The sequence below is a fragment of the Miscanthus floridulus genome, chromosome 15, assembly GCF_019320115.1.
Source record: "Miscanthus floridulus cultivar M001 chromosome 15, ASM1932011v1, whole genome shotgun sequence".
In the NCBI taxonomy this organism is placed as follows: domain Eukaryota; kingdom Viridiplantae; phylum Streptophyta; class Magnoliopsida; order Poales; family Poaceae; genus Miscanthus; species Miscanthus floridulus.
Window position 1 is genome coordinate 42516053 of NC_089594.1, and position 22267 is coordinate 42538319.

The window sequence follows — 22267 nt, forward strand, 5'->3', positions numbered from 1 at the left end:
AGAACTACGACTATCTAGCTTGTTTCACACTTCACTTATGTACGGGCGACGAGTCACATTCCTCATCGTCGCGGGCCGGTTATGTTCATCGAGGCCGCGAGGCTGCAGCACGTGAAGAACACAGCAGCAGCTTCACCTCACCGGTGCTCCGCGGCTCCGCCTAACTACTTCCCTGGTTATGTCGGTTATGTTCATCGGCCGGGGGAGCGCTAGCCAGTGTGGTCTGGCGAGCAAGTGCGGCGCACTCACTTGTGCAGTTGATCTCGAGCCGTCTCGGCGAGGGACCGAGGACACGATGATTTTTTTTTCCTGGCAACATATCGGTGCAAACTGATTAACGTGTGTAAACTTAAAAACTATCGATCAGGCTAAATGTTGATCCAATGGATAGAGTGAGGGGGCTTAAACGTAAAAAAAAAGGCCGACGAGTGGGGGTTTAAGCGCAAAAAAATCCCACATCTCACCTCATCCATTAGATCAGTATCTAGTAGTCCTGATTAGTAATTTTTAAATTTACATAGATTAATTGGTTTGCACAGGATACATTGCCTTTTTTCTAGACTCGGGAACGCCTGAGAAAGTAGCAGAGAGTATTGCAGGAGACACCGAGACGTAGCATGCTCGTGAAGCCTCTAGAGTTGTATCCTGACTGACGGTTCTGATTTCACCGTGCTAGGGATCGAACGGTCCTTGGTGACGTGGCCCAATGAAATGTTAGAGCTTAGGCTCTGATTTCGTTACACAGAGACAAGGATAGAGATAGAGATCCGTTGACGTCACGCTCTGCTCGTTCTGTTAAAGATGCTATATTTAATTTTTGTTTAAAATTTCATCAATTATGAATTCTTGACCGGTCAACATAAGTGAATCCCGATCGAAAAATTCCGAAATTTCGTCCATTTCTCGCCCTTGAATCCGAGAACCTACTCGCGCCGTCGCGCGTCGGCTACCTTACTCCGGCTCCGGACACCTGAAAGCGCGCGCGTGCTCCGACCGCGGGTCAGGCGGCCGCGTTGTCCCCGTAGCGGCGTAGCCTGAAGCCAACGATGCGGGGTTGGCCTCCGTGGTCGCCGCCGCCAAAGGGGACGGGAATCCGCGGTGGCGGCTGGGGGACCACAAGGCGCCAGGGCCCAGGGAGGGTTGCGTCCCCACAGCCGCCGCCGCGGAGCACGAGCAACTCGCTGCCGTGTCTCATCCCTGTCACGGGTAGGCGCCGCATCCCGTCCAGCCATCCACGCGCCGCATCAGATTGTCCCCAAAAACCCAGCGACTGTATCGCGTCCTCTTCGATGGAGGGTGGCCCAGCCCCAGGTGCACAACGCCCAGGAAGGGATGGAGGCAGTCATGGAGCTCAAGTTATTGTTCACGGAGATGATCAGGATATCATCGTCGCCGCCGTGGGCGCCTGCGAATTGTAGATACCAATGTCCTCCGACTCCGTCCTCACCTTCGGCAGTGGTATGGATCAAAATTGCATTCCTCTGCTGACTACGTTTCTCCAGCATTCCGTCAAACAAGTCGCCTGAACATCCTATTGCTGTGTTTTTCCGATTCCTCCATTTTTCTTTCAGTCATGGAATCGAACACAAAGGAAAGTTTTGTATATTTTTCGTATGACCAATTCCTGCAAACCAAACGAGGCTACAGTAATTCAAATCCATAGGAATGGAAATCCAATGTTTTTCCTACAATCCGAAGGGGCCCAAAAACTGCGGATTTTTGGAATGTGATCTGCGTCGAGTGGCACTGAAGGCAGCCGTGGAATTTTGCTTTGCATGATGAGCCAACGGTAAAATGGTTATTTCATCTCGCTTTTAGCGGCCATTACATCTAAAATAGACGGCAGTGGAACTAAGGTCCAGAGAAATTCAACTCAGTGGCTGCCATGGTAGATATGGAATTAGAAACTTTTTTTAGTGACCTGTAGGTAATTGGCTAATGTAAAAATATGGCCAGAAGTCCGTTGCAGATGTACGTGGGACCTCAGTTATTTCTATTTCGTAACACATTTTTGTTACTCAGATGTGCATTGTATTCTGATGTTGAATTCTTTTACATCCTAGTAACTATTAATAATAACCCATTTTGGTTTTCTGCCTTGGCTTCTTACTTGTGGCATCCTGTTGGTTTTGTGCAGGATGACTCTGCTTTTAGGCCCACCTGGGTCAGGCAAGACCACCTTGTTGCTGGCATTGGCTGGAAGGCTTGATAAAGACCTCAAGGTTTGTGAGTTTTTAAACTGTTTGCAAATGTACATAAATGCGAATATCAATAAATTGATTTTGTTCAAACTACAATCTATATGCGTGCCCATGAATGCATGTTTCACCAGCAAGCACTTCATAATCAGTACAAATGTGTGCAGTAATTTTAAATGAATGCGCCATCTTTTTGCAGAAATAGAATGATCCAAACTAATAAACATTATCACACGTTTTGCAATGTGGTAATGATAATATATACATTGCAGGTTTCCGGAAGGGTTACCTACAATGGGCATAGCATGGATGAGTTTGTGCCAGAGAGGACGTCTGCATACATCAGCCAGCATGACCTTCACATCCCAGAGCTGACCGTTAGAGAGACGCTTGCTTTCTCTGCACGGTGCCAGGGTGTCGGTGCTCGATTTGGTATGACTCCAGAAATCGGAAGCCCATGCACTCATTTTTATGCTGCTTGCAGACTCAGTTTTCCTTCCATTTCTTTACTATATTGTTAGATATGCTCTCGGAGCTGCTGAGGCGTGAGAAGGAAGCACACATCATACCTGATGCTGACATCGAAGCATTTATGAAGGCAAGAATAATTCTCCTTACCTATACATAAACAGAGTTTTAGAGCTGATCTTCAATCTGGAAACCAAGTATAATTCCTTTATTTGACTTTTCATAATTATTAGGCGTCTGCTATCGAGGGAGAAGAGGCCAACGTTGTAACTGATTATGTACTGAAGGTATGGCTTCTCTTTAAGTTACAGCTTCAAGTCAGTGTTATCAACTGAACTAGTATCGATAGATCCATGTCTGGTTCACCATTTTATTTGTATGTTATTGGAAAATTGCAGATTCTAGGACTTGAGATATGTGCAGATACAATTGTAGGGGATGAGATGCGGAGAGGCATCTCTAGTGGACAACGGAAGCGCGTCACAACAGGTTACATGTTTTGATACAATTGTAGGGGATGAGATGCGGAGAGGCATCTCTGGTGGACAACGGAAGCGCGTCACAACAGGTTACATGTTTTGAACACAAGCCTCATTTTTAATCACATCAAAAACATTATTTGGTTCGGTTTGGAACTTCAATCTTTCGGTTAATGAAGATGTTACACCTGAATATTTCACTGAAACAATCTCAATATATTTTTCAGATTGAAATCCGTTTGACCCCTAAACTTGTCATTGAATCTAGAAAACATCTCTCGACTCAAAAACCTAGAAATTTTTACATAATCATATTTCAAAATTAGAAAAATTAACTACATTAGTTAAAAAAGTAGTAGTTTTGAGTCACCTCGTCCTTTTTTTTTGTTCAAAAACAAATATGGTAAACACTAGTTAAGGTTTTTAAGCCTAGAAAAAAATATCTTGAAGCCTCAAAAACTCCTTAAGATATATTAGGACAAAATGCACCCAAATGAAATATTTGGAGCTCATAAAATTATCTCATGTTTTTGTTGTATGTTGCATTCCTGCTGATTGCATCTCATGTTTTTGTTGTGAAAAGTTTTCAAAATGTGTTTAGACATGGATTAGAATGTTTGAGGCACATTATAATATTTCCCCCTTTTTCTAGAGCTAAATCCAATTTTAAAAGTCCTCCAAAGATAATTTTACAATGTCTAAATGTTTTATTTGAGTGTATATTGTCGTAATATATTGCTAGGATTTCTCTAGGGTTTTTCTCGGATTTTCATATGCTTGAAGATATTTTTTGTGGTTTAAAAACCCTTATGTAATGTTTATAGGAATTTTTAACTAAAAAAGGACGATGTAGCTCAAAACCAGCCTTAAAATCACCTTTAACAAATGTAGGAGGTAATTTGTCTAGTTTTGAGAGGTCGAGGATATAAGATTATTAAGTTCAGGAGGTTATCTAGATTTAACGACAAGTTCAGTGGGGTCAAATGGACATCATTCTATTACTAATTGGTGGCCTCCAATAGAGCCTGCACACAAATCATCATGATACATGCTAGGAAAAAAAATAAAACCTAGAAATTTTCACAATAATATGAAATACATAGTCTTTAATCATCATCACCACAAAAATAGTTATTTGATCTATCCTATTTTCTAAAAATTTACCCATCTTTATCATTGTGATAAATACTTAAAGTAACTCCCTAAATTTGCATCTCAATTACCAATCTTTGCTATTATGAAAAATAATGTGACAATCCCCCAAATTTGCATCTAAATTGCTTGCCTATATCACTATGAAAAACAATGCAAATTTACCCCTAAATTTAAATCTAAATTAGCCAACTTTGACCTTACGAAAGATAATGCAAATTGCCCCCTAAATTTGCTTGTATATTACCTACATCTGTCAATACCAAATATAATATAAAATAATCCCTTTAATTGGTATCTAAATAACCAACCTCTATTGCTTTTTCTTAAAAAATAAACTACAATATTTCTTGAATCTATGTCGGAACACCAATATAAACTATTATGGAAAATATTTCAATAACCATAAAGTATGCTATATATGTTCCCAAATTTAACTGTTCTATTGCTATTAAATTGAAAGTAAGCATGATATGTGCCACCATGTTCACAAAGTAAAAATGTATAGATAAATAGTTTATCAATGGTGAAAAAAATCTACTACTAACAAATCACATACCCATGGCATTAACACTTGCCTTTAAATCATATGATGACCACATTCGCTTCGCTGAAAAAAGAAGTCAAAAACATTGTTCCGGCTGATATTTTGTGAGAGAAAAATAATGTTTCGGCTGAAAAAACAAGCTGAAAAAGACGGATCATAAGAGAAGCGAACAAGGCCAATATGCTCTATGGCAATAAATTTTCTAAGTTGTCATTTTAGATAAGTTATATATTTTGATTGAAACATTATGTTATATCAATGATTATAATTTAATTGTAAGCACTGTTATATTATTACAAAACAATATTACTATATATATAGTTACTAGATATAGCAAATTCAACATCCTGAGTATTGTGCTGCATGCTGACATGATTGCTAATGCTATTATAGTAACTAAGATAGAACGTACAAAATAAAAATAGCTCATAAGATCAATAGTTGAAAGTTAAAATATATATTCATGACTTCATAAGATATGTAAGAAAAATCCTATAAATTCTCATAATAGTCAGAAATATCAAATATGTGGCAATTAATTTGGTTGACTCTAATCATCTAGAGAATAATAGACAATTGATCTATTTATTTTTCTAAAAAAAAGCCCACTCCCTTAAATGCACGTCCAAACTACCAACTTATAACATTATGAAAGATAATTTAAAATAACATCAAATTTTCCTTTAAACTCTCCAACTCAGTTCTACCTCTATTAAATTTAATGTAAACATAAATGTTGTTTCACCATCTATACAAATTAGACATATATACCTACGTTAAATATAAATATATATTCTTGTAGTTTAGCAATAATGAAAAATATTTCCATAAAAAGTCGATACCAATGACACTATTACATTTTAAATTTTAAATTCTATTAAAATTCCATGGGAACAAATTTTGTAAATAGTTACTTCACATAAATTTAGATATTTCGACTAAAAAATTATGACATATCAATAGATGTAGTAATGTTTTGTAGTAACAAAGAGTTGAGACAAGGACCTATGACCTATTTTTAATAAAATTAAAAAATAAATAAAAGATACAATAAGCAGTAGGGTTTTAAGTTAACACATAGATCAAAAATTGCAGAAACTAATAATTTGAAACAAAAATAAATATTCTTGATGTTCAACAAAAATGTAATAAGATATCATACCACTTAAATTTGGGTTTCAAGTAAATATATATTTAAAACTCATAGAGGTGCAATTCAAAGAGGAAAATACATATAGAGTAGTCGGTAAGTTTATCACACTCAATACAAATTATAGAGTATCTGTATAGAGTATCCAAATCGGCGTTGTGTTAGGAAATGAATATTGAGATAGAGTAAAGATAAGAGACAAGTGTTTTTACCCCTAAACTTGTTGCTGAATTAGAAAAAACATCTTGAAACTCCAATACCGGACAACATAACAAACTAAACTTCTAAAACTAGACAAAATACAAAACTTTGTGTAGCACCCGGTTTTAAGGACAAAACCAGATACACACCTTATGTGAGCCCAGGAAGTCAAATCTCACATATAGCTACAAATAAAGGTAATATCAATAGACAATGCTTAATATATAACATACTTAGTATAAATGATATAACCTTAGATAGCAAGCAGCGAAAAGACAACTCCGATCTTCGGGTGAAGACTCCAATACCATAGGGACAACTGACTGGTTGATCACAAGTCTATTTTCTCCAAACTCTAGCAATCTGGTACCCAGATGTTCGCTTACAGATAAGTCCTTAGGGAGAGAAATCTAGAGCACCATAAAAACATCCCAATGCTCTAGCCCCCTTGTTCCATGTTGCTAAAAAGTATCTTTTAGTGTTTATTATATATACCATTAGTCAAGTTACAAGATCATGGTTTAGTTGAGCACGAATAAAGCTACCAAATGCATATCTCATAGGAGACAAGGTATAAGTACAATTCTAGGGAATTCCTATCAAGGTGACACGTGCAATATGAATTAAATGTATTAAAGTTGATAGGAAACAAGGATGATCCCATGCTATACTTGCCTTAAACTCATGTCCTTCTTCTAATGAATTGTAACCTCCAAAGGACTTCTTCTGGATCACCAACTTCTTTTATATCACCAACGCAAAGCTCACCGACTGGACATGATCATAAAGCACCACACAAGCATCCATGTAATCATACACGAAGCAAATAATAAATCTAAATTAGAACAGTATACCAAACATAAAATTAAGATGAAAAGTTTGTCAAATAAATCTATGTCTCGCTACAAATACACAGATGTGAAAGGCACTCTAATCGGAGCTATAACGAAGAAGTTATGAATTAAACAAGATTTCCTTTAATAAAATAATAGATTAAATCTAACCTCGAATTTCAAAAGTTGAAAATATATTTAACAGTACCTTTAACATGTAGATTACTCAATTATGAATCTAACGCAACTTGAACGGGTCAAATCGGAATTAAAACAAAGAAGTTATAGCTAAAACAAGATCAGTGGCACTTCTGTAAATAGCTGAAACTTGATTTTAGAATTTAAATTAATAAAATCATATTTTAAACTGAGCCAAGGACGACGGGCATGATAAAGAAGAAGTATAGGGTTCTTTAGAAAAAGTGCAGGGACAACGGGTTCTATTACGTGAAACTACACGGCCCTTTTGAAAGATTGCCGGCCGAAAGGGTACCGACCAATCTCAGCCATTCGATCGTAGATGGGCGGCGGAGATTAGAAGACGGGGGAGAAGAGATGGCAACGCTGGAAACGGAGCTGAGGGCGGCGGTGGACATGGACGGCTGTGAGAGACCTACCGGCGCGCTTGCAATCGACCCTAGAGGCCACGGGAGAGCAAACTGGAAGCACGGGGAGAAGGAGAAGGAGATGGTGAACTCACCACGAACAAAATCAAAGGCAGGAACGGAATGAGGTAGGCGGGCGGCTCGGCGAGGCGACGGCGACGGCGACGGTGGCGCTAGGGTTTTGCGGCGCTGGCTCAGTATCTAGGGCATGGGGCGGCCGCAGACGGAGCTAGATGAAGGAGGCAGGTGCTTGGGTTCAGCTTTTATGGGGTGGCGATGCGGCTGGCTGGGCCCAAGTGAAACTGGGTCTCGGAGAGGGAGCGAAGCAGGGAAGCGGGGAACTGGGTCGACGGAGAAGGTGGGCCGCGTGGGAGGAAAGCTGGTGCTGGGCCGCGACTCTGATGAGGAGAGGGGAGAACGGAAGAGCGGGAGCGGGCCGACTGGCCTTGCTGGGCTGCGTGGGATGGGCTTCCAGCAGGGAGAGGGAGAGAGAGAGAGTTAAGTTTTTTTTCAAATATTTTTCAAATCTAGTTTCAAATCCATTTGAATCATTTTGAATTTTAGACAAAGCCACACATTCCAATAATTCTAATGCACCAGCATGTATGCACAAACAAGTTGCTAAACCTTATATTTCATTTTAATTTTAACAAAGTTTTTTTTCTAGGTTTAAATGCTCATAAAATACCAAATTAAATCAAATTTACCTATTTTAAAATCTTGTAAATTTTAGGGCGTTACAATTCTACCCCCTTAAAATGAATCTCGTCCTCGAGATTCGGAAGACGTCGACTAGGAGATGGGGATACTCCGTCTTTGGATTCCTCTATACTTCCTCATGTAGTTCCATCTTCTTGATAATGATCCCACTTTACTTTGCATACCTATTAATCTTACTCCAAGTATCTTGCCAAACTGATTCCAAAATTCTGATAGATACTCCAAATAATACTCAGGTAACTCCAATCACTAGGCCACCTTCCTTTTTAGTCCATACTTATTAGACATCTTTCTTCATATGTTCACCTTCCAATGGAGACTTTTCACTTTCTTGGTCCAAAATAGGCTCTGTCACCAACTTTAAAACTTTAATGACTACATATGCTCAGGTTAAGTACTCAACTCTCAAGCACATTTCTAAATCCATGGTGTCGTCTGAATCTTCTTAGCATAACTCTCCTTTGCTAAGGGCATCGACCATGACTCTGCTTCTCGAAGTGATAGCACTTTTCCAAGTCGTAAAACCTTGATTGCTTCAATCCAACAATGATGTCACAAGCTCAAAACCATCTTAGTGAAGATATCCTTTAGATTCTTATGATCCACCTAGATGTCACTTGTTATGCCCAAGTAGATAGTACCTCATGCTCCACAATGGATAACTCCAGATCATACGTCAGATATTCCATCTCATGTTTTCTTACATACGCCTCTACTTTTTCTTCTTGCATAAGGACACATCCCACACCTTGACAGGGTGCATCCTAGTGGATATAAAGCTTTTGTTCGGATCTGGCAAAGCTAATACTTAGGTTTTACTTCAACCTCTCTTTTTTTTACTCCTTCAAAAACTTAGCTGAGGTCTCTTGATCTGAACTTAAACCTTCTCTAGTAACACTATCAATATCTTGATGGTCTTGGATAAACTTCCCTTGAACCTCTAACCAAACCTCATTATTAAAAACTCTGAGTTTCTCTCACATCTTTGAGTGGGTTCCTATCACATCATTAACTTTCTTCAATCCAAACCTTCTTGTCATGCTTAGTATATCATTAGGATTTCCTAAGACTCCATAGAACCATCTGTAGTTATCAGATATCTCATTCCTATATCATCAACGCCTACTTGTCCTAGGTATGTTGAAGATTGGACTCCCAGCTGAGGATAGCTTGAATTGCAAGGCCATATTGACAAATGCATCCATTCCTCGTAGATGATCCAATAACTTATCAACTGAGCAAATGATACTTACTCTGGATGATGAAGCCCTTAAGTGGTATACATCCTCTGAGTATACACCTTCTAATAGGTCATTCTCATATTCCCTAGGTGCAGGTTGAATATCCTCATACTCAATTCTTTCTCCTAATGGTGTTATTAGAAGCACCGAACGTTGGGCATACTTAATCACTCCCTTACAAGCAGACAACCATCCCTTTCCAAGGATAACATTAATGTCCATTAACTCCAAAACTATAAGGTTTGCCTGAAAGTTTACCTCCTTTATGTCAAGACTAACTTTTGGGCATATGCGGTTTGCCTTCATTTCTCCTCCTCGAGAGCTAAGTATCAGGGGTTTCCTCATTGGAAGCATAGTTATCTTATGATCTTCTACACATTCCCTAGATATAAATTAATGTGACACACTAGGGTCAATCAAAACCATGGCAGTGGCTGAGCTTACTACAATCAAACCACAAACGACCTCATTAGCTCCATGAGTGGTAATCAGATCCACATTGTTTAACCTACCTTGAATATTGTTTCGCTTTAACTTATTTCCTTGCACCTGCTCCTTATGGACATTCTGTTCTGACTCCTGCTGCTATTGACTTTGGTTTTGATTACTCTTAGCAAACTTCTCAAAACAATCGTTCTTATAGTGTTCAATCTCACCATAATCATAATCTTCTTCACTAGTAGAAGTATTTGTCTCATCAAAGTGTAGTAGGAGGTGACAGACATGGCTCTTGAGAACTAAAATGCTACACTTCATCATTGGGTTGCTGATACTGATCCTGATCTGTACTCTCAAGTAGATTCATAGGGCGTAACTGATATTCTGCTTGTGTAGCAAAACGAAGACGAGTGTTTCTTAATTGGCGCTGAACGTCAAGCTTTCTCTTCTTCTCTTTCATCTCTCGACGCTTATTCTCAATTATATTTGCTCTATCCACCAATGTCTGATAGTCGACATACACCACAGTCATCAGCTATAGTTGCAAACCATCATTCAGTCATTTTAAAAAGCATTTTTGCTTCTTAGCATCACTATCCACCCCTCTTGGAGCATAGCATGACAATTGAGTGCACCAGTTACGATACACACACACGGACATAGATCCTTGCTTCAAATTGAGAAACCCTTCTTATTTAAGTTCTACCTCACCTAACGGAATATGGTAGGACCTGAAATTCTCCTTGAATTCCTGCCAAGTGATAGCAGGAGCATTGTTGGGACGCCCATATTGGTAAGACTCCCACTAGTCTTGTGTTGCACCCTAGAGTTGGCCGGACACAAAAAGCACCTTCTCATGGTCATCACACTGAGCTATGTCTAATTGTCGCTCCACATCTATAAGCCAGTCATCAGCTGCTTGTATGAGAGAATGTCTGTGGGTATCCCTTCATAAATTCACCACATTTGTCAATAGGTGGTGCTTGATGCGGGTGGTTCAACACACTTTAAGCAATAGTTTGCAATAACTGAGTCTACGTCGTCAAAGTTTGTTCTATAGATGGAGGATTAGGTGGCGGTGGATTAGAATTGGCAGGATTCCTTCCTAGTGAGAGCTAGAATCTACAAAACCGCCTTCACTTTGGCTACCCCCTTAAGAAAAGATCAACTGGGGGACACAAGGGCAGCTTGCACCTCCTTCCAGATGAGCTAACTAGTATCAAGATGTGCTGACATCCCAATGATACTCTCGTGTATGAGCAAAAACAAGAAATCTGAAATTCCTCATGAGCAGAAAAACAATAACACAGTAAAATAGTTGTAACTCTCATTTTGTTAATCCAATAGAGCTGTAGTTTTTATTGTTGGAAAGCTTATCAAATTCTCCACAACTTCCTTATAGAACACTTTTCCAAATTCTGCAATTCAGGTAGTCGCAAGCAGTGCACAACAGAAACTATTCTAGGCTTCAGACAGCATCGATGTATCATCTTGTGATTTTTATAACTCCATAACCAACATAGCAATCAGGTGATTCTTGTGGTCAGAGAAAGATATTGAAGTATAATGTCGTCCAGAATTTTGTCATGATTTTTGGTAGTCCAAAGACAGAGATATAAACTGATAAAGATAAGTTGCACCGAAGGCAGGATAGAGAAAATAGGAGAGAACCAAAACCCAACTATTTATTTCATTAATCCTTATACCTTAGGCCTATAAACTAAATGAAATTGTGGGAACACTCACAAGATTATTTCATTCATTACAAAGATTCAAAACAAGCATAAGCACCATGACAATTCAACAAAGCAATAAAGGTGCACAACTCAATCATTGACTCAACATGCGATACTATCGTCCTCATTGTACTAGGGGTAACAATCCTAAGACTCGTCTTCAGATTACGCAAGAAGGTGGTGAGGAACAGTTCTAAAAGCATATCAAATCAAGGGGTGAAGATGAAAACAAAGACTTTAAAATAAGTATCAAGGTAGAGATGAATAGCAAAGGTAGAGATATAGTAGAGAAAAAAATATCAAGGTTCATAGAGCAAGGGTTTTTGTAGCAACTTCTAAACCTTAGAACCACCGGTTTCTACTAGGCTTGCGTCCTACAGTTAGCATTGCTTTGATACCACTTTGTAGCACCCGGTTTTTAGGATAAAACTAGATACACAACATATGTGAGCCCAGAAAGTCAAATCTCACATATTGCTACAAATAAAAGTAATATCAATAGACAATGCTTAATATATAAAATACTTTGTATAACGGACATTACCTTAGATAGCAAACAACGGAAACACAACTTTAATCTTCGGGTGAAGACTCCAATTCCACATGGACAACTGACTGGTTGATCACAAGCCTATTTCCTCCTAACTCTAGCAATCTGGTACCCATCCAGGATTTTTATCCAAATATTTAAAAAGTAAAGCAAGCGTAATTACATGTTGTACTCAACAAATAAAACATGGGGTTCATGAGGCTCAAAAGGTTGACACTGGTTTACTGTGATTAGCTTTTAGTGAGTCATCTTTTAGCAATTGGATGGCAACAAGTTTATTCACAAGCCCATATAAACACATGATCAGGTAAACATGAATAATGAATAGCATAAACAATAATCATTAATGAGCATCTTTATCATCAGTATCATCAGTGTTCATCACCTATTCTGTAAGGGTCCAAGGCCGCTCATGACCGTGAGCACGGCTGATATACCAGTTTTACACTCTATAGAGGTTGTACACTTTCACTGTGAGTCGTGATTTACCCCTTCGCCCGAGGTAGCTAATCTCTTGACCCACTTCCAAGGAAGGTTGGCAGGGTTCACTATGAAGCCTGTCAAAGGTTTGTTAACAACTTAGGGCCATTAGATTCACTTGGCAAACAGATGTAGAGCCCCCCTTCCCGATGGCATAATGACGCGCAGCCTATACACAAGAGGACAGAGGTCGCACTATACCCGATTCGGTAAGCCATTCTTATGCCATAAAGGCAACCTCTAACAAGCTAGAAAAGGTCCTCATACTGAGATAAAGCTAGAGCCATGTAGTCCTCATAGTTGTATAGTAAGTCACGGATGTTCGCTTACACATAAGTCCTTAGGGACAGGAATCTAGAGCACCATAAAAATAGTCCAATGCTCTAGCCCCCTTGTTCCATGTTGCTAAAAAGCATCTTTTAGTGTTTATTGTATATACCATTAGTCAAGTTACAAGATCATGGTTTAGTTGAGCACTAGCAAAGCTACCCAATGCATATCCTATAGGAGATAAGGTATAAGTACAATTCTAGGGAATCCCTATCAAGGTGACACATGCAATATGAATTAAATGTATTAAAGTTTATAGAAAATAAGGATGATCCCATGTTATACTTGACTTAAACTCAGATCATTCTTCTATTGAATTGTAACCTCCAAAGGACTTTTTCTGGATCACCAACTTCTTTTATATCACCAACGCAAAGCTCACCGACTGTACATGATCATAAAGCACCACACAAGCATCCATGCAATCATACACGAAGCAAACAATAGATCTAAATTAGAATAATACACCAAACATAAAATCAAGATGAAAAGTTTATAAAACGAATCTATGTCTCGCTACGAGCACACAAACACGAAAAACACTCTAATCAGAGCTATAACGAAGAAGTTATGAATTAAACAATATTTCCTTTAATAAAATAATAGATTAAATCTAACCTCGAATTTCAAAAGTTGAAAATATATTTAACAGTAGCTTGAACATGTAGATTACTCAATTACAAATCTAAGGCAACTTAAACGGGTCAAATCGCAATTAAAACAAAGAAGTTATGGCCAAAACAAGATCAGTGGCACTTCTATAAATAGCTAGAACTTGATTTTAGAATTTAAATTAATAAAATTGGATTTTAAACTGAGTGGCGGGCATGATAAAGAAGAAGTATAGGGGTTCTTTAGAAAAAGTGCAGGGACGACGGGTTCTATTACGCGAAATTGTAGGGCCCGTTTGAAAGATTGCCGGCCGAAAGGGTACCGACCAATCTCAGCCGTTCGATCGTAGATGGGCGGCGGAGATTAGAAGACGGGGAGGGAGAAGAGATGTTGGCGCCGGAAACAGAGCCGAGGGCGGCGGTGGACATGGCCAGCAGCGAGAGACCTCGTCGGCGCGCTTGCAATCGACCCTAGAGGCCACGGGAGAGCAAACCGAAAGCACGGGGAGACGGAGAAGGAGATGGCGAACTCACCACGAACAAAATCGAAGGCAGGAACGGAACGTGGTTGGCGGGCGGCTCGGTAGGGCGACGGTGACGGCGACGCTAGGGTTTTGCGGCGCTGGCTCGGTAGCTAGGGCACGGGGCGGCCGCGGACAGAGCTAGATGGAGGCGGCGGGTGCTCGGGTTCGGCTTTTATGGGGCGGGAAGATGTGGAGTGCACGGCAAGGCGCGGCACGGGATGGCATCAGACTCTCGCGGAGGACATAGTCCAGGTCGGCTGCGGCACGAGGAAGAAGGCGGTGCCGCTAATGCATGGGGTCGGGCTGACAGTGACATACAGCGTGGAGAGAGGGGAGCACGGCGATGCGGCTGGCTGGGCCCAAGTGAAACTGGGCTGCGGAGAGGGAGCGAAGCGGGGAGGCAGGGAACTGGGCCGGCGGAGAAGGTGGGCCGCATGGGAGGAAAGCTGGTGCTGGGCCGCGGCTCTGATGAGGAGAGGGGAGAGCGAAAGAGCGGGAGCAGGCCGGCTGGCGTTGCTGGGCTACGCAGGATGGGCTTCCAGCAGGGAGAGGGGAGAGAGGGAGAGTTAAGTTTTCTTTTTTTCCAAATGTTTTTCAAATCCATTTGAATCATTTTAAATTTTAAACAAAGCCACACATTCCAATAATTCCAATGCACCACCATGCATGCACAAACAAGTTGCTAAACCTTATATTTGATTTTAATTTTAACAAAGTTTTTTTCTAGGTTTAAATGCTCACAAAATACCAAATTAAATCAAATTTACCTATTTTAAAATCTTGCAATTTTTAGGGTGTTACACTTTGCTACTTGAAAGTGATTTCCTAGGTTGTTTTACTAGAATGGCAGTGGGGGCTACATATCATATGGTCTCTGTTATATAAAAAAATTATAACTTTCTCATGTGACGTCGGATTATCTGAAAATTATAGATCTCAACACGATTTGCAACTCGATTTACAACAATTTTTTTTATCTAAGACACTTTAGATGACCAAATATTGGTTTTAAGTTACTAGATTTGGGAGCTCAAATTTTTAATTTTTTTAGATGACCTCGCGGTGTATACCAAAGTTGTAGCTCTTTATGAGTTCGGTAACTTTTTTATTTGATACTGTATAGAGGCCAAAATGTTCATTTTAGTTTATCGGATTTTTGAATTTTTCAAATGACATCAGATGTTGGCAGGGCATGGTTTATACCAAACTTCTTGCTCCTAATGTGCGACAATTTTGTATTTTAAAACTTATTTATTTGAGATCATTTGGATGAATTAATACTCATTTTAAGTTATTAGATTTTGAAATTTAAATTTTTGAATTTTTTAATTGACAATATACCACAAAGTTGTTGTGTTCGGTGAAATCTAAAACTTTCTGAGTTGAAATTTATCATTTGAGATCATCCAGGATCCGAAATATTCAATAAACAATTACATGCCCCATGTTGCACATATATGTCACATTACCAAAGCCACCTTTGAAATCACTCTGAACATTTTTAGCGGATAATTTATCAGATTTTCGGAGTTAATTTGTGTGTTTTGTCTGGTACTCGAGGGTGGGGTGGTCTCTGAAAATTCAGCAATAAGTTCAGGGTGACAGAACGGACTTGACACCAGAGATAATTAATTTTCATTAACTGTATACATGATATTGATTCATAAAACTTTTGATATTCATGTAACATAAGATTCTATTCCATGCTAGAGCACGGGTTACTGGGTTAATATACTAAAGCCAATTATTAAATGTATAAATACATTTGTAGATCTATTGATTTATGGACGTGATACAGGTGAGATGCTGGTTGGGCCAGCAAGGGCGTTGTTTATGGATGAAATCTCGACTGGACTCGACAGCTCGACCACATTCCAGATTGTGAAGTCAACCGATTTTTTTTATTTTTTAGCATTTTTTTTGAAAAATTTTCACAAATATGCCCATGAAGGTATGATTTCAAAATCTGGACCCTTAGCTCGGCGCCGAGATTACACGTCTTGGCGCTATTGTTGCTGGCGCCGAGGTCTTGGGCTCGACGCAGACGTGGCGCTGACTTGGCAGGCAGCTCGGCACCGTAGATCTTGGCGCCGAGCTTGGCGCCATAGATCCTGGCGTCGAGCTTGACGCCAATATCTATGGCGCCGAGGTGGTGTTTTAACCCGACCCCCAACCTTCCTGCCCGAGCCTTCTTTCTCTTCTTTCTCCCCCTCTCGGGGTTTTTCTCTCCCCACCTCGCCCTACCTCACAAATCGGCATATTAGACCTTGAAAAGTTTGATTTGATCCGTAAATCTTCGAGAGCAAGGTATCATCGCTCCCCTCCTAGTTTTTTTCACATCGATTTGGTATATATTAGTCAAATTTTTCAACCTAAGAATCGTCATTACTTATGGTTTCGTACAATTTTTAATATTTAAATTATACAACCGTAGGATGCCAAGGCGTGAAAAAGCTAGCAAACCAGGTAACCTCAGCGCATGTTGTTATGTTATGGCTTTATTGCTGTGCATCAAATGGGAAACCCTAGATTTAGGGTTTAATGTTAATTGTTTTCGGTTCTTAGAACGAAATTGGTTGAATTATAGTTATGGCCGGACGACTAGAAATGCCTTCGACCCATTGTCTCTGCCTAGTGGTGTTCTAGTGCCCATGTGCTTTTGCGGTGATCCTTACAAGGTAGCCAAGTCCGATGAAGAGGACACGTATAGGCAGATGTATTGGATGTGTTCCAATTTTACGTTTGAGCCTATACTTCGTCAGCGCCGCATTAACAAGATGACGAGGAATTGATGTTGTATCATATGACATCTTGCATGATTTTTTTTGTTTTGTAACAATTGTATTTTTTGCAGACCCTTCCACCATTCTGTGATTTTGAGTAGTGGATTGACACTGAGATCAAGCCCGAGGACAAGGAATGGATGTAGAACTGTTGTGGTGGGAGGCAGAGGACAAGGAGATGATGGAGAAGAGACGTGGATAGGAGGCTGTAAAAAAGGATCACAAGGAAGAGGAGGAAAGGAGGCGTGTTGTTGCATACATGGAGGAGAGAGAAGAAGCTTGAGCGTGCACGCCGAGCGAAAGAAGCGATGGAGGAGAATTCTGATGCCCTGAGGAAGAGAAAGTGGCATCGTTGCACTCAGTAGTCTCCATGACTTGCTAGTTCTATGGTTTATTCATAGACAATGTTGTCTACTGTCGGCACGTACTTCTAGTATTATTGTGTTGTTTAATGTGGCATAGTATTGGACTTTTTATTATGTAGTTGTTTTCATTATTTGTGGTCATAATATTCAGTATAATATTGCGGACGTAGTGAAATGTGATCACGTGCTGCAAACAAAACCTAACGAAGTAGAACATTATATAATTCAACACACAAAACACATGAAATGACATATGAGAACATGTACCGAACCAGGGTACAGAGTTCCTTAGACTAAACCTAATATGCCTTAGGTAATTAAACCAAGCAACAAACACATGGATGTGCCATGTGAATAAGATAGGGTCATCCTAGTAGTGTGGCCACATAGCAAATTGTGTTGCACCTTCTCCATAGTAGCCTCCCATTGTTGGTGGTGGTGGTGGCGGGGGTGATGGCGGAGGCCCCTTGTTCTTGTGGTTAGGGCAGGTGCAATATGGATCATTGCAGAGTGCCTCCTATGAATCGACACCATTATTGTTGTCGTCCTTTTCGTCGTCCTTGTAACCGCTGCTAACTTCCCTTTCTAGATCGAAGATACAGTCCTGTAGGTAGTAGATGTACTCCGTATGCGGATAAATAGGTCGAGGATCGACCTACCTATTGAATCCACAGTTTTCTTCGGCCAAGGAAGACTGCAATAAGTATGTCATGTAAGTTGTATAGAAGAGGAACATATTGAAGAAACAAATAGTAATAGCAATAACCCATGCTCGCGGGCATTTGAAGAAACGACGACCTCCATCTATTCCCTCGGTGAACATCTGCACTAGGCAGTCCTCACCATGCATGCATTTTGGCCACTCTTCTTTCCGTTCATCGTATCCTCTTAGTAGTGCCTCTTTGGTGAAATCATTTTTGCTCTTAACTAGGAACCTCTCATAAAGAGCTTCCTCAAAGAAATCGGGACCAAGAGAACCCTCTCACATAATGGTAGTTCCCTTCCCCTTTCCTCTCCCTCTAGACGACCCTCCAGACATTGGTACTGCAATGAAAGAAAATACTACATGGAAGAATATCTGCCTTCCATCCTTCCATGCATTTAGTTTTAGGATGTACTCATAATGCATGCCTGGATTCACCGCTTTGATTGCATTGAAAAGTACTGGCAGCTGCTCATACCCATCCTCCCAGTCCCCATATATCATCTTTCACGCTCGCTGCTTAGCCCTCCAAGCTTTACCATAAGTTATCACATAACCTCCATACAACGCCTCAACGGTCTTGATAATTGTCCTAACCTTCATGTTGTGTTCTCCCTGCAATATTCCCATCAACCGCTTGGCAATAAGGGTAGATGTCAACTGTCGATGCCTCAGTGTCAGCACATGGTCAGCACAATTGTGTGGCCCGATAACTTTTATGATCTTCCACTTTTCGGTGACCTTTTGCTTCCTTGCACAAATCCTCCATGGGCAACGTTCTTTGTCACACACAACTGTGTAATGGCGCTCCGCATATGAATGCAAGACCTTGTAAGGTCTCTTTTGCATCACTGCAAACGCCTACACCACCTCTTCAATGCAGGGAGGTCCTTGAATACCCTCACATTCTCAATTACCATGTTAGGGCCAGCCTCATGAGCTTCTAGGAGCTCATCATCACGTCCTTCTGCACACGTCTGATCGGAATGAGCAAGATCGCTAAACTCGTGAACTCTTGGATCACGGCGATCGGAAAAGATACGCCTCAGCATCTCAACATCACTCTCTGTCAGCTCTCCAACAGGACGATCATCGTCAGAATCAAGAGACCTTGCCATCTTATATGGATCCGAATCATTCATAATTTCAACACTATTAGACCCACGGAATCCATCTCCACAGTGCACTTGCGCAGCAATAGGGGGCACATCCACATTGTCAGGAATGTCTCCTGTAACATAAGTAGAGAAATGAGAAAAGAATGAAAGAAATGGATGTAAGGAAGGGGGTAATCTCCCAATAACCATGCGGATAAGACACTTACTCGGATGATTCTGTGTCTAAGGGATCTCATGAGGAGGATCTATCACAACAACATGAGTCTGACAAGCATCTCCAACTACCACATTGGGGGTAGATTGACCATCAGGAACTGTAGATGCAACCTCCACATCTATATCAGGTTCCGGGACGGGAGGGTCGAAGTGTACCTGCTGACCCATTGGTGGGGAAAACCCATGAGGGATGGGATCAACTAACACCCGACGCACAACCACATCCAAATATTGCAGCTGGCTCTTCATAGCCGATCTCACATAGTTCTCCCACTGATCTGCACACCTAATTGGGATCATTCGCCTGAGGATGTTGGGAGAAGAACCTAGGTGCAGTACACCCTCAACTGCAATGCCATCATCATCATCTTCAAGGCAATGCAGCTCCTCCCGAGTCCTTGCAACAATCTCACTAAATGAAGGCCTATCATTGAATAGCATAGGCACGCTTTGCATGTCAACAAACTCAACATATCCATAGCGATCGCATTCAATGGTGCCTCCATGATATATGGTCACTAGGTTGTCTATCTAGTTCAAACACATAACAAAACACATGTCCTTTAGTCCAAATTAGACGATAGATAGTACCTAACAGGTACTTTCTAACTACAAACTAAGTACATAAGATAATAACTACGTGTGTGTGTATATATATATACAGTGTACTCACAAAATAGCTATGTCTATGTACTTATGAATATATGTTTCTATCTATCTACGTATCTAACTATATCTATATACCTATGTTTCTATCTATCTACATATCTATCTCACTAGATCACTAACTAAATCAACTACCTGAGTCATCACATTAACTAGTAAATAATAAATAATCGAACTACTACATTACAATCAAAGCTAACTAAGCACCTACGTTGCATATTCACAATTTTTACCAGGAGCGGTAGGGCGCTGCAGGGCCCGGGGATGGCGCGGCCGCGGGCGTGGCCGAGGACGGCCGGCGCGGGCGGTGATGGCCGCCGAGGGCGAGGGGCCAGCGCGGCCGAGGGCGGGGGAGGGGATGGCCGCCGAGGGCGAGGGCACGGGCGGGGACGGCCGCCGAGGGCGAGAGCGTGGGCGCGCGGGCGGGGACGGTGCGGCAGCGGTGACGGGCGGTAGAGAGAAAGAGAGGAAGAGAGAAAGGAAGGGAGGGTGCATACGTAAGAGAGGGCTTGACGCCAGGATTGTTGGCGCCAAGCTCGGCGCCAAGATCCACGGCGCCAAACTCGGCGCCAAGATCCACTGCGCCAAGATGGCTGCGATGTCAGCGTCCGTGCCGCCAACGTGACCCCGAGCTCAGCGCCAACAACGATGGCGCCGAGCTAAGGGTCTAAATTTTAAAATCATACCTCTAGGAACATATTTGTGAAAATTTTTCAAAAAAAGGGCTAAAAAAAATCGGTGAAGTCAATAAGGCAGTTTATCAACATCCTTGGAGGCACAGCCGTGATATCTTTGCTGCAGCCTGAGCCCGAGACGTACGAGCTGTTTGATGACATCATACTGCTCTCAGATGGGCAGATAGTGTACCAGGGCCCACGGGAGGATGTTCTCGAATTCTTTGAATCAGTGGGGTTCAAGTGCCCTGAGAGGAAGGGCATTGCTGACTTCTTGCAAGAAGTACGTATACTTCCTCCATTAACTATCTCCACAAAGAATAATATTTGATCTGTGATATAGTATCCTTTTGTGAAAATGCAAATATTGAGCACGTTACCTCGAGGAAAGATCAGAAGCAGTACTCGGCACGGCTTGAGGAGCCCTACCAATACGTGTCTGTGAAGCGACTATCATGCTCCTTCCAATCATTTCGCACTGGCAGAGCCATAACAAGTGAGCTTGCCATTCCGTTTGACAAGAGCAAGAGCCATCCAGCTGCGCTGACAACCTCAAGGTATGGCGTCAGTGCCAAGGAGCTACTCAAGGCAAATTTCGACCGAGAAATCCTTCTCCTAAAGAGGAACTCCTTTGTTTTCATCTTTAGAGCCTTCCAGGTGACTAGGACCAGGTCAAAACAAATTGTTTGGAATATGTTTAGAAGTTACAACAATATAGCTAACCATCTTCTTCTTGTTTTTTTCACATGGTAGCTGATTTTATTAGCAACCATTACAATGACCCTCTTCATCCGTCCAAAGATGCATCATGACTAAGTCACTGACGGGGGCATCTACCTGGGGGCGCTTATCATCATAGTGATGGTGGTCGTGTTCAATGGCATGAGTGAACTTGGTTTGACCATCTTCAGATTGCCAGTGTTCTTCAAACAGAGGAATCTCCGCTTTTATCCGGCATGGACATACACTATACCTTCATGGATCCTCATGGTCCCTATCTCGTTTATTGAGGTTGGCGCATTTGTTTTTGTGGCATACTACGTCATTGGGTTTGACCCAAGTGTAGCCAGGTGATGATGTCTAAACCTATTTGTAGTGAGATTGCTTGGCATATTCTTCTGACATCTCTATTCTTTTTTTACCACCCTATAGATCTTTTGGCATGCATGGACTTCTACCTCTCTAGATATAACTGTCCAATATCATTCACTTCGAGTGTATAATAAGAATAGTATTTTTTTATTAGACTTATATTTTGACTAACATCAATTGGTTCTAGATTAGTTATAGTGTGGGTTCAAACAATATGAAGGTTACATGCTTTTGTATTTAAGAAAAAAAAAAGTAAGGCATTATGCAGGCGGGCAGTCAGGTTCCACCAAGCGCTTTGTGGGTTCACCTTTTCTAGGAAGCCAGTGTAATGTCATTCTAATTGGAGAAAGTTTAATGAAAGAAATTTGGCATGCAATAGATATATGA

The 22267-nt window shown here is 40.9% G+C and overlaps 1 pseudogene; it reads left to right on the forward strand.

Annotated features, from left to right (window-relative positions):
* Window positions 1–2138: 2138 nt before the first annotated feature.
* Window positions 2139–22267, forward strand: part of LOC136508263 (ABC transporter G family member 35-like) — a 59606-nt pseudogene continuing 39477 nt past the window's right edge.